At 44.9% G+C, this 11,458-nt stretch overlaps 1 pseudogene; it reads right to left on the bottom strand.

Moving 5' to 3' along the window:
- Positions 1-340: 340 nt before the first annotated feature.
- On the bottom strand, positions 341-11,204 carry LOC139057774 (uncharacterized; annotated as a pseudogene).
- Between the last annotated feature and the right edge of the window lie 254 nt (positions 11,205-11,458).

The following is an 11,458-nucleotide window of genomic DNA, read 5'->3' as shown; positions in this document are numbered from 1 at the left end:
TTACGCTAGCTGCAGACCTACTGTAGTTGTGGCCTACGAGTGGCTGCAAGGGAAACATCGCTTGACCACCACTTGCATGCTGCTGGCCCCTGGTTGCTTCGTCCTCGTGGCTGCGGTATTGGTAGACCGGATCCTCTCGCAGACAATTATGGTGGATACAGCAGGCCATCACCACGTAGTCAACGTTTTCAGGTAGTAAGTAGGTTGATGGGACGAGGTAATGTCCTAAATCTTGATACCATGATGCCAAACGTGTTCTCGACACGCCTCCTGAAATGGAAAAACAACATGCTTGCATTATAACTTTCTCACTACACTGTAAAGCTACTGCCTAGAACATTTACCTTGACCTGCTGAGCCGGTAGTTAAATATCCTTTTCTCCTTAGTCTGATGCCTCCCCGGAGAAGGCCGCAAGAAGTCTTGCCGTAGTAGGAAGGACTCGTCTTCCACAAAAACATAAGGAGTTAATGTACTTGTGTTGGGCAAAACCTGTATAGGAGGCAGGCCAAGGGTGCCATTTACAAGGCACTTTCCAAATCTTTAAGCACTCAATGTGCCTCCATCACTCTGCCTGCCATATGCACCGACATCGACAGCAACAAACTTCACCTTGCTGTCAGCCACGGCCATCAGCACTATAGAATAAGTGCCCTGTAAAGATAATGCGCCACAATGTAAACACATCATTGTACATAGACTGTAAGCTATTTTTTTATTCGCATTATTTGATGAGTTTGCTATATGTGCCCAGAGGTTATTTGTAGCACTGGGCCATCACTACGAAAATAAACTGTATAGACAGTGAACATTGCTCAAGCAAAATAAAACTAGAATGACAGCGTCAGTAATTAATTAGCAATCACATGTGTCAGTCATTAGTACAAAGACAAAGGATAAAGAATACATTGTACTGGGCGTAGTGTCGCTATTTAACAGGCCTACAACATGAGCGCACATCATGCAGATATACCATATCCATTATAATAATGGCATGCATATATAATGATCATAATTAAACAGCCAATACTGACAATAGCATACCTTGTAGTTGTAATACAGGCTGCCCGAGTGTGGTGGGTCCTGTTTTTGCACGTGTTTGCCGTCAACTGCGCCGACGCAATTGGGGAAGTTGCATCTTTCACTGATGCCTGCAGCAGTGCTTCTCCAAGTTTCCGTTGTTGGTACCTGAGGAAAGTCGGAACAATTGTGAAAAGCAGTACATGACACAAGGCATATGGGTAAGGTATTAAAACCCCACCGATCGAGTGTTCTATCGGGGACACAATTGCCCAGGCGACGCGCGCGACCGTCTGCTGAATTGCATCGCTTCACTGTCTGCCGGGATCAGCCGCGCCACTGTCTGCGCTCGAAATCGCAGGAAAGCGCATACGTGGCCCATTAGTGGCCCACGCTGTCCAGCGACCTCTAGCGCAGACCATAGCGCGACTGATCCCGGCAGACATGCAGCGATGTAATTCGGCCGACGGTCGCGTGCGTCGCTTGCGCAATTGTGTCCCCGATAGAACATAAAACGCACTTTCCTTATTAAAAAGCTGAAATATATGGACATGCATACGATCGACGAACATGTAGAATAGATCGTTCATTGTATATTGGGATCGATAATGTCGTTTACGGTGCGGCATGTTAGTTGCTGGCCTTAATTGCTGGAGTCAGCAGCGAGGTTGCTGAGCGCATTGGGCTTTCCTGAGGGCACATTGCGCACACAGGACAGCTAGGTGAACTAGGACAATTCCTTTAAGCGTTCCGAATGCAGGTAGTAGAAAAATAACAGTCACAATGAAGTGCCCTTGGAAACGCGTTGGTATACGTACGTTACTCGCTGTTGCATTTTCCCGGCATTTACATCGCGTTTTATGCTGCATATAAATGCGGTGGTAACGCAAATTAAGCGGTGCAGAGGCAAATTCGGAGGCACGAAATCCTGAGAGTTCGCGATCGTCATTCCCAATCACGGTACGATTATTTTTGCTGGTGCTCTAAAGTCAGCTTTGCAGCAATACAGGCCTCTTGTGCGGTGGACCAAGAGTCGCAGAAAATAGTACATGTTTAAACGTACATAGGCGCTGAGCTGTTTCTTATGGATGTGGTGATTTGGGACGTTCGTCACTGTTACATTTTCACGGAGTCCTTTGAAAAATGTATCAACGGGGTTCTACTAATTCCTTTTCTATAACCACTTTAGATTTAGTTTCCCCGTGATTGTTGCGATGGCCTGACAAAGTGTGTGGTCACGTGGGAAAGGGAGACTACGACAGTTTGACAGTCCAGTGTAGCAACATAGCGGACAACCGAGTAGCCGGTGCGAGTGCCCAAACGTCGCAATGCCATTTAGGTGACCGCGCTTCCCCATCATACGTCACAACACAGCAGAAACGAAGCTGAAAATGATTAGCAAGTTAAGGCAGGCTCTGTGAGGCTTAAGAATTTTTTTCTAGAGGTTTACATGTACGGGGCCTTCATTTACAGCAAAAGGAAGACTTGAAAAATTATCGAAAAAAATGTGCTGACTTGAAAGCTGTTTCTCTGGCTCACAATATGCAGAGCTGTCAATTAGCAATACCGGAGGCTACTCAGTTTAACCTCAAATTATTGTTGCAAATACTTACTGAGCCGCATGTATAATCTATAAATGCACCTTTCATGTCTAAACATGTACGGCCACTGCATGCGCAATATACATACCTTGAGGCATACAGGTTGCAGGGTAGTCCACAAGAGCCTGCACGTGGCGTGCACAATGGAGGACACGGTGGAAATGCCCACCCGGAACTCCAAGGCAATATCCTGCATAAACATCCCCGAGGCCAAATACCTAAAAAGAAATTTTCGTATTATTTACTGCAACATAACGACACAGTGAGTTGTGAAAGAGTGCATACTGTACTGATACAGGTGAATCTCGACATGACGAAGTCGCACCTGACGCAAAAACACGTTCTTACATACACAATAGACATTATACAAGATTTGTTATAGTTCTGTAGGTGCAGCGGTGGCGTAGAGGTAGAATAGCCGCCTCGCGTGCAGGAGGTCCGTGGTTCGAATCCCGGTGCCGGCAATTTTCCACCGGATTAAAAAAAAATCCGCGTGTTGATAAAATTGCACAAACAGGCCTGGAGTTGGCCTGGATCACGCCTGTCCTGATCCCGGTGACCAGAACCGGTAGCGCACTCCCTCACCAGAGCAGGATTGGCCCCCCTGGTGCAGTACTTGGCCACAACCTCCTATATGAACACAACAATCAAACCCCGGCCCTCAGTCCCCAGCAGCGTCGAAGCAACTGACCACGGCGGCGGTCAGACCTGCGACGCTGCAGAGGGTGCTAAGAATCACTGGCTCCGGACAGGTCGCCATTGGAATATGGACCTGGCAACGTTTAACGCTAGAACGTTATTTAATGAGGCGAGTCTAGCAGTGCTATTGGAAGAATTAGAGGGCAGTAAATGGTATATAATAGGGCTTAGTGAAGTAAGGAGGCCAAAAGAAGCATATACAGTGCTAAAAGCGGGCACGTCCTGTGCTACAGGGGCTTAGCGGAGAGGAGAACTAGGAGTCGGATTACTGATTATTAAGGATATAGCTGGTAACATACAGGAACTCAACAGCATTAACGAGAAGGTAGCAGGTCTTGTGAAACTTAATAAGAGGTACAAAATGAAGATTGTACAGGTCTACGCCCCTACATCATGTCCTGATGACCGGACCTCTGCTTATGGTAAGCAAACATTTTTTACGTTTGCTAAATTACTGCTTTATTAATATAGATACAACAATTTTTCTCTTTAGTGTCCCTTTAAAGCCTACACTTCGTCACAGGTCAAGAACGCAGTAGCAGCCACTTGCATATAAGTTGCTGACACCATTTGCCATACTACTGCACTCCATGGAAATAGTGCACCTAGTCTAATTCTGTGCGCCCAATAAAAATCAGCATGGAAAACAAATGCAACACCAAGAGAAGGTAACAGCATGAGCACTCTTCAAGCTGAGGCTTAATAGAATAACACACTAAAGGAAAATGCTAGCTGAACGTATGTGGCATCGAGTCAGATTATGGAAGAAATAAGCAAGCAGCTGCATCCTACGGTCAACAAGCAGATACAACGTTAACAGGCCCCTTTGCGTAAGGAAAGCTTCTACAAGTTCACTTTGGGAAGACTGCCAACTGTGTAAACGAGCATCTAAGTCAGCACAATACATTAAAAGAAATGTCTACCTCGCTACTCTCGGCACCTAGTAACAGTTATAGTTGCAAGCCTTTGTTCAAGTGAACTGCAATTAGAAAGAACCATGAAGATGAAAATCTGCAGGAACTCATTTTTCATATTTATACAGAGGCAGCACAATAATTGGGTACCTCAACCTTCTCTTTGCTAGGTAGTGAGATGCAGCTGCTAGTTAATTTGGTTCCATGATGTAACTTAATGGCATGCACATTGAAGTGTGTTTGCCTTTTGTGTGTTCCTATAATTAAACTTCAGTTGTTAGAAAGCACACTTCCCGTGCCATTCTCATTGTGTTGTCATTATTTTTCATGCTAATTTTCAGTATACATTCACTCCAACTAGCGCAATTTTCTACCTCATTGCAATCTTGTATAATGTACCTAGTTGTAACATCCTTGTTCAGCATAGTGTTACAAACAGTCACTACACAGAGCTTGTGACACAACAGTACTTGAGTAAGGTGAACATAGTCATTGGCAAAGCAGAGAGGAGGTGAATCAGGGGCACCATTCACAAAAACTTTCACTAGAATTGTTCACAAGAGGAAACTCAAACCAACTGCCAAAACCACTGATGAACAAATAGCTTTGCGAGTTCAGCGCCACATAAAGTTATTCACAAGTGCATAATCATATGTTCCCCTCCAAAGCATTTGCCACTGTATTCTTGACCTGTCGCTGGCGATAGTGCTCCAGCAGAACTACACCAGCAGTGAAATAAGTAAAAGTGATTACATTTTTCGTGCTGTGATAGCGCAATAAGAAGTTTTAAATGTAGCTTGTATTTGTTTCTTTACTATACCTGAAAGGCACAACATGAGCATTACATGAGGGGTGGGCATATAGATAGTGTTTGAATATGCTGATTAGTTTATAACAAATAAGTGGTAAAAAGCGAGTTAAAATAGTTGTCAGTTGCAGTAGTGATAAAAATGTACAGATCATTTCAATCGTGCTATATGGATGAAGGAATGCTGAAATGTAACTGTGTGAGCACGTGATGGGCAAACTGAATTCGCATGGATGGGATGCCATGGCCATAAAAGATGAGTGTGCTATTTCATGGCAGGGTATTATGGAATCTGTGGAAAAGACAAAAGTGGGCGATTTTATGTTGGGAAGTGAGGTGCAGTTGTCAGCAAAGACTGTGTTCATCCAAGGAATTGATGAGATGTTAGTCCCTGAATAACACAATGAGGGCTTTTTCATGGAATGCAGATAGCTGTAGAAGGGCATCATGGAGTAATAGCACGAAGAAAGTGTTAGCAAACCGACTGCATTACCAAGGGAAACAATAAATTCACTAGTGTGAGATTTAGATGACATGTTGAAGCAATAAGAACTCCCCGACCCCTACAATTGCCACGCCCGTCTTTGTGAAACATGTCAGAATTGATAAAATAGACTGATAGAGAGAAAGAGAGAGAGAAGAATACTTGATTACAGAAAAAGCGGAAAAGTTGGCCAAACGAACATGTCCCTGGCTTGCTACTCCGCACCGAGGTAAAGAGGAAGGGTAAAAAGATTCCCGAAGTATCGATGGTCTGGTTGTGCCAGGTTCCAACTAGCACACTTTGTAACCAAAAATTACACCACACAAAGATTGTAAATATTATTTCAGCTCGCAGATATGATCAAAGTGCATAAACCTCATGATCTTCAATTATTTCCTTGAATTTCTGGTGTACCACACAAAGATTGTAAATATTATTTCAGCTCGCAGATATCATCGAAGTGCATAAACCTCATGATCTTCAATTATTTCCTTGAATTTCTTATGTTTAACCTAGCCCATTCTTGGGCCACTGGGTACGTGCCACCGTGACACATAGGCCTTTCTATACTAGTAAAAGCCTTGTTCGTTAGCTGGGTTTTATCATTAGACTTTGTATAACTTAGTGCCATGTACGATGAGCCAAACGAGAACAAGGTAAAAGCAGGAACCAACGTTTCGACAAATGGACTTGAAGAAGACAAGTCTACTTGTCGAAATGTTGGCTCTTGCTTTCACCTTGTTCTCATTTTGCTCATGGTCTTGAATTTCCATCTTCGCCTTCCCCGTGTTTTAGTGTCCTGTAATCATTTTTATTTTAATTCCATTTGTGTTTGCACGACCTTTGTTTATATATTTTTCTGTTATTGTTTGTCAAGTATTATATAAGGATGTGTCCTTCTTCCTTTTGTAACTGTTTTCTTTACTTCCCGCTCACCTAATACTCCAACCTTGCAGCCTTTGAGGTATACAAAGAATAAATAAATAAATGCACAAGCATGTATCATTCCTTTCTCAGCACACATCTCGCACCATACCGCCTTCAACAAACATCACCGTGTTGAAGTCTCGCACACATCTCACACCATACTGCCTTCTACAAGCATCACTGTGTTGATGTCTCGAAGTGCGCATCCACATTAACTGCTATTTGCATTTTGGTATAGCATGTGAACAGCGTAGTGCATAAACAAACATTGCATGATATTAAGGTTGTGACCTATGCTATGCATAAACAAACCTTGCATAATATTCCTCATTGGATTGTCGAAAATAAGGGCAACTGTAAATATTGCAGTTACTGGACCAGCATTTACACTTGACAAAAACTTCATTTCACATAGATTCCAGCATGTCTGCTGAATCTGCAGTTTTTTGGCTAATTGAAGTGGTCATTACTGTGTGGCCGCATCTTGTAGATTTGAAAACAAAGTTCAATAAATTGCTCTGTTGCAACATATTTACAAAAATGCGTACATCACTGCAATGACAGCACCTCGACTTGATACAAACACACGCACTATAGGATGTGGACAAACTAAGAACGGACATGCTAAGAACTAGGATCAAGCTGAGGAGAAACTCCAGAACTTTTGCATCCTGATACTTATAAAAGTGAACATTTTCATTCCGTGGCTGTCAATGAGAGGGTGAAAGAAAACTTAATTGTGTTCGTGGAACAAAAACCCATTGATCAGCTTTCGAAATGAATAATTATAGCTAACTTTGACATTGAAGCAGCCTCTCGAGAGGAAGAAAAGGAATGAGCACTGAGCAGCTTTGAGCATTACATTTGAGGCAATTCAAGCAGGCGTACAATTCTGCAAATAGAATCTGTTTAGGAGTTCCAGATATACGAATGAACATTGAGGCTTCCCTTTGTACATCCTTTGAGTAATCAAGTTTGAAATGACTTCCATTACCATGTCATAACAATGTTGATCTAACACCGGTTAAATACATGACTAGCATAAGAAATATGGATGATTGCTATAAATTACAGTGAAGGCACCATAACAGCTAATAACATTAATAATATTATTATTTTCACAAAACAGGCTAACCGTGAGAAGCGCGCGAGATTTAGCAGAAAGGTGAAAAACCACGTTCCTGCATTATGCACAGCACGTATTGATATTGTCTTCTCAGAGGTTCACAGTATACTAGTAGCACTAGCCGCAGGACAACAAAGCGAACGACACGCGTGTCTTTCAGAATGCTATGATGCCACGTACAGGTTTCTACACAAATGACGGTAGCTGCTCATTCCACGTTCAGCAATCGCACACAGATCATTTGCGGCTTCGTTCAGGAGTAGGCGTGGGCTTTCGGGTTGGTGCAAGAATAAAGCTCGGAGGAGGAGCCCCTTATGCGCAAACACAAGCAATACACACACATAATTTCACCAGAAGATGACGCTGAGCACGTGTAGTGCTAGGGTCTCGTTGAGCTGACACGACGACTTCGCTGCAGCCGAATTCAGAATACTGCATATGCGGTAAGGATAGCTATATGAACTTGTTGACAGGTCATCTTATAAGTAGACAGAACGTAGACAGAACGACACAGACGTAGAAGGCACGAGATAACACGCAGCACTGAACCACTCAACTAGCTGCGCACAGCGTTGTTTAAAAGTGTCCGTGCATCACACTGAGCTTCCGCAACCACCATTGCGCACTCCGAAACAAATGTTAACTTCAACACGTTTTTAAATTACAAAACAAGCATATCATTTGCTCCTAATAAAGAAAAGTCAACAATATTATAACGTAAACGATTTATTCATTACAATAAAATAATTATGCAACGTGTGCCACGAAACCTGGCAGTAAGCAACCCTGGGAATCGCAACAGTCGCATTGTTAAAATCGCAATCATGTGAAATGGGCCCTCTAAAAATCGCTCTGCGACGCGTGCGACAGCGCCGATTTTCGTCGTTCCGGTCGCAGCATGTGAAACAGGCTTAACAAGGTAACGACATCTGCCGCTCGCGACACCTGGGAAGTTCCTGTAGCAGACGGCGCCCAAGGTATACCGCGGCGCCGCGGCATTCGTTAGGTGAAAAAATATCTGCACACGCGCGGAAATAAAGCGCTACTGGTGCCTGACTGTGGCGAAAAACGAAAGAAGGGCCCGAACTGCTAAATCTGGTCCTTTAATTTCAAATGAGCGCTGAAAGAAAAACGCTCAAGAGAGCGGAATGAGTGCTTGATCGCCTCGCGGTTCCGCATGTTTACCTTTCGTTCGTTTGCGCTCAATCACCGCGTGAGCCTAGGTGATTGCTTGCGCTTAATCCCATTTGCTCTGTGAATCCTTTTGCTCGTAAGTGGGCTGCGTACACATAGCGCTTACTTTGAACGAAGAATTCGGGTAAAAAAGAAGGCTGACAGTGACTTGGACTGAAAAGTTTCGACATAACGTCGCTGAAACGTGCGACCCTCACGGCAACTAAACAACATCCTGAATGTGTGTGGAAACGAGTGCGCCAACAGTCTTCTTGCCGCTGAGTGTGTTTGTCGTGTAGCGATTACACGACAACTGTTTTGCTTTGTGGTTCAGTGCTACGAGCCAGTGCAACTGTCGTGACATTCTAAAGCGGCGGTATGGATCATGTCAGTGAGTCTCCTCGATCGTGTTCCAGCTGCCTGCGCGATCTAATATTGCGGCACACCAACATCGATCGTAGTGTGTGCGCGTGTGTGAATGCGGTTGACTATTCTCGTGAACCGTGCGACGTCGCCACGTAAACTTGAATCATGACGGGCATCGTTGTGTTTATGCCTTTTCACCTCCGTGCACCGTTAAAGCCCCGTAAGAATTAGGGCGCCCTTATACGAAACGCACGCTGATTGGCCTAGCTATTACTGCACTGTGTTTTGCTGGCGATCCGTGTATCATCTCTGGCGTTTTTTTTTATGCTAATTTGCAGTTGTGTGTTTTTCATCAGTAAAATGGCATCGCCGATTACTGAAACTTCTCCGAGTGTAAGGGAAACTTGGAAGGAGCGAGCTCGCAGCTGTATGTAATGTACTTTGATAAATTGTATTATACTAATACACTTTAATATTTGATGGCCAGTAGCAGTGGCTATGCAGTATTTGTTGATAAAAGCAGAGTAATGCAGACACTTGGGAATATATTTATTCACATATGCAATGCACAAAAAATGATGTGGATATGCACAGTTGGAAATGACTTTTTGGACATAATGTAACGCGCACTTAACGCACGCAACCACAGGAAAGTGTGAAAGTAGACTTCGCTGCTGACATTTATTTTTTATCGCACGTAGCGCAATGCGGATATTTGTCTGCGAGTTAATGCGTTTCTGCCCCACTATTTACTTGCATGCTAGGTCATACTGCACTTGCTAAGTCAACGGGCTCATAATGCACTAAAATCAATAATCTCCACAAACTTCGGCCGTCAACACTCATGCGCGTGAATGAAATACTATCGCAGCTCTACACACATACGTGCATACATTCTCTCGCACCTACGTATCGCTCTACGTTACTTTGCTCGCATAGTCGTGCAGTTACGGACAATTCTGTCTTCCAGTCCGATTCTATGCGACCACATTTATCTTCTGGTTAGGTTTTATTTGCCGCGCGGAATGCAAAATCATTTCTTGCCATCCTCCGTCTGATCTCAGCACTCACCCGGACAGCAACAAGGCATTTCGGTCCATTGCATCCTAGGTCATACTGAGCGGGCTCATAACGAACTAAAATAAATATTATCCACAAACTTCGGCCATCAACATTCATGCGCGCGAGTGAAATACTATCACAGCTCGACGCATGCACGCGTATACTTTCTATCGCACCTTTGTATCGTTCTGTGTTTCTTGCGTCGCATAACCGTGCAGTTACTGGCAGTTCAATGTTCTTCCGTCCAATTCTGTGCAAGCATTCTTTTCTTCTGGTTATGTTCTCGTTGCTGCGCGGGATGTAAAATAACTTCTTGCCATCGTTCGTCCGGTTTCGGCACCCAACCGCAAAGCAACAAGGCGATTCGGCCCTCCCGGAACGAAATTATCGCAGCATTGTGCATAGCGCAACAAGCGTAACGCGCGCACTTCGCCCGGCACGCAGGAACTTTCATGGCGGCAAAGGGGCGGAGCAAGGTCACATGTCACCGATCAGCCTATCGCTGGCGTCGTCGGCTGGATCGAAGCCTGTCTGTAATTTCGAATTATTGAGGGATTTTTGCCGCGGACGGTCGGAGGCGGCGCCTGGCACCAGGCGGAAGCGCAAGTCGGCAGCCTCGTGGCGCACGACCTCGAGCAGATGTCTGAACTCCGTGACGGCGCCGTCCCTGCACGAAGTTGCAGCCTGGCATTCGGAACATATCATCATCATGGAATTCATCCCAGTGATAATCTACGCCCCGACCGGATTAGAAGTTTTGTTCTTGTCCTCAAACAAGGCTTCTATGCGCCGCTGGTGCGACCCCATCTCGGTCCACAGCACCTGGAGTCGGTCATTTAGAACAGGGGAGCACTGCCCCGGGGCAGGTGCATTGGAATCCACAACAGCGGAAGCACCCGCAGAGTCAACAAATGCGGCGGCGCCAACCTGAGAAAAACCAGCGTGCTTCGCAGTGGGCGAGCCCCCCGAGCTGGGAGGCCCGTCCACCGAAAGGAGGTCGCTGTGCGATGACCGTAGCTCTGCCATCTCAGGAGGGTATGAATCGAGCGGCCATGTTGGCTGCCCGGCTCAGGCGCCGGTGGTCCAAAAAAATAAAGGAAAACCCCTTCTTGCACAACCCACGCGTCGAATGTGATCCCTGAACGTTTAAAAATCACCAACATACAATTTAGAGGAAAAGAATCGAAAGGTCCTACCGTTTAAAGGAAAATAGGCGAAGCCGATGGAGCCAACGAACCAGCAGAAGTGCAAGCCGGCTCGTGCTCCAAACTCTTTGCCCC

The sequence above is a fragment of the Dermacentor albipictus genome, chromosome 3, assembly GCF_038994185.2.
Source record: "Dermacentor albipictus isolate Rhodes 1998 colony chromosome 3, USDA_Dalb.pri_finalv2, whole genome shotgun sequence".
Lineage (NCBI taxonomy): Eukaryota > Metazoa > Arthropoda > Arachnida > Ixodida > Ixodidae > Dermacentor > Dermacentor albipictus.
This window is presented reverse-complemented; position numbering and strand designations above follow the sequence as displayed.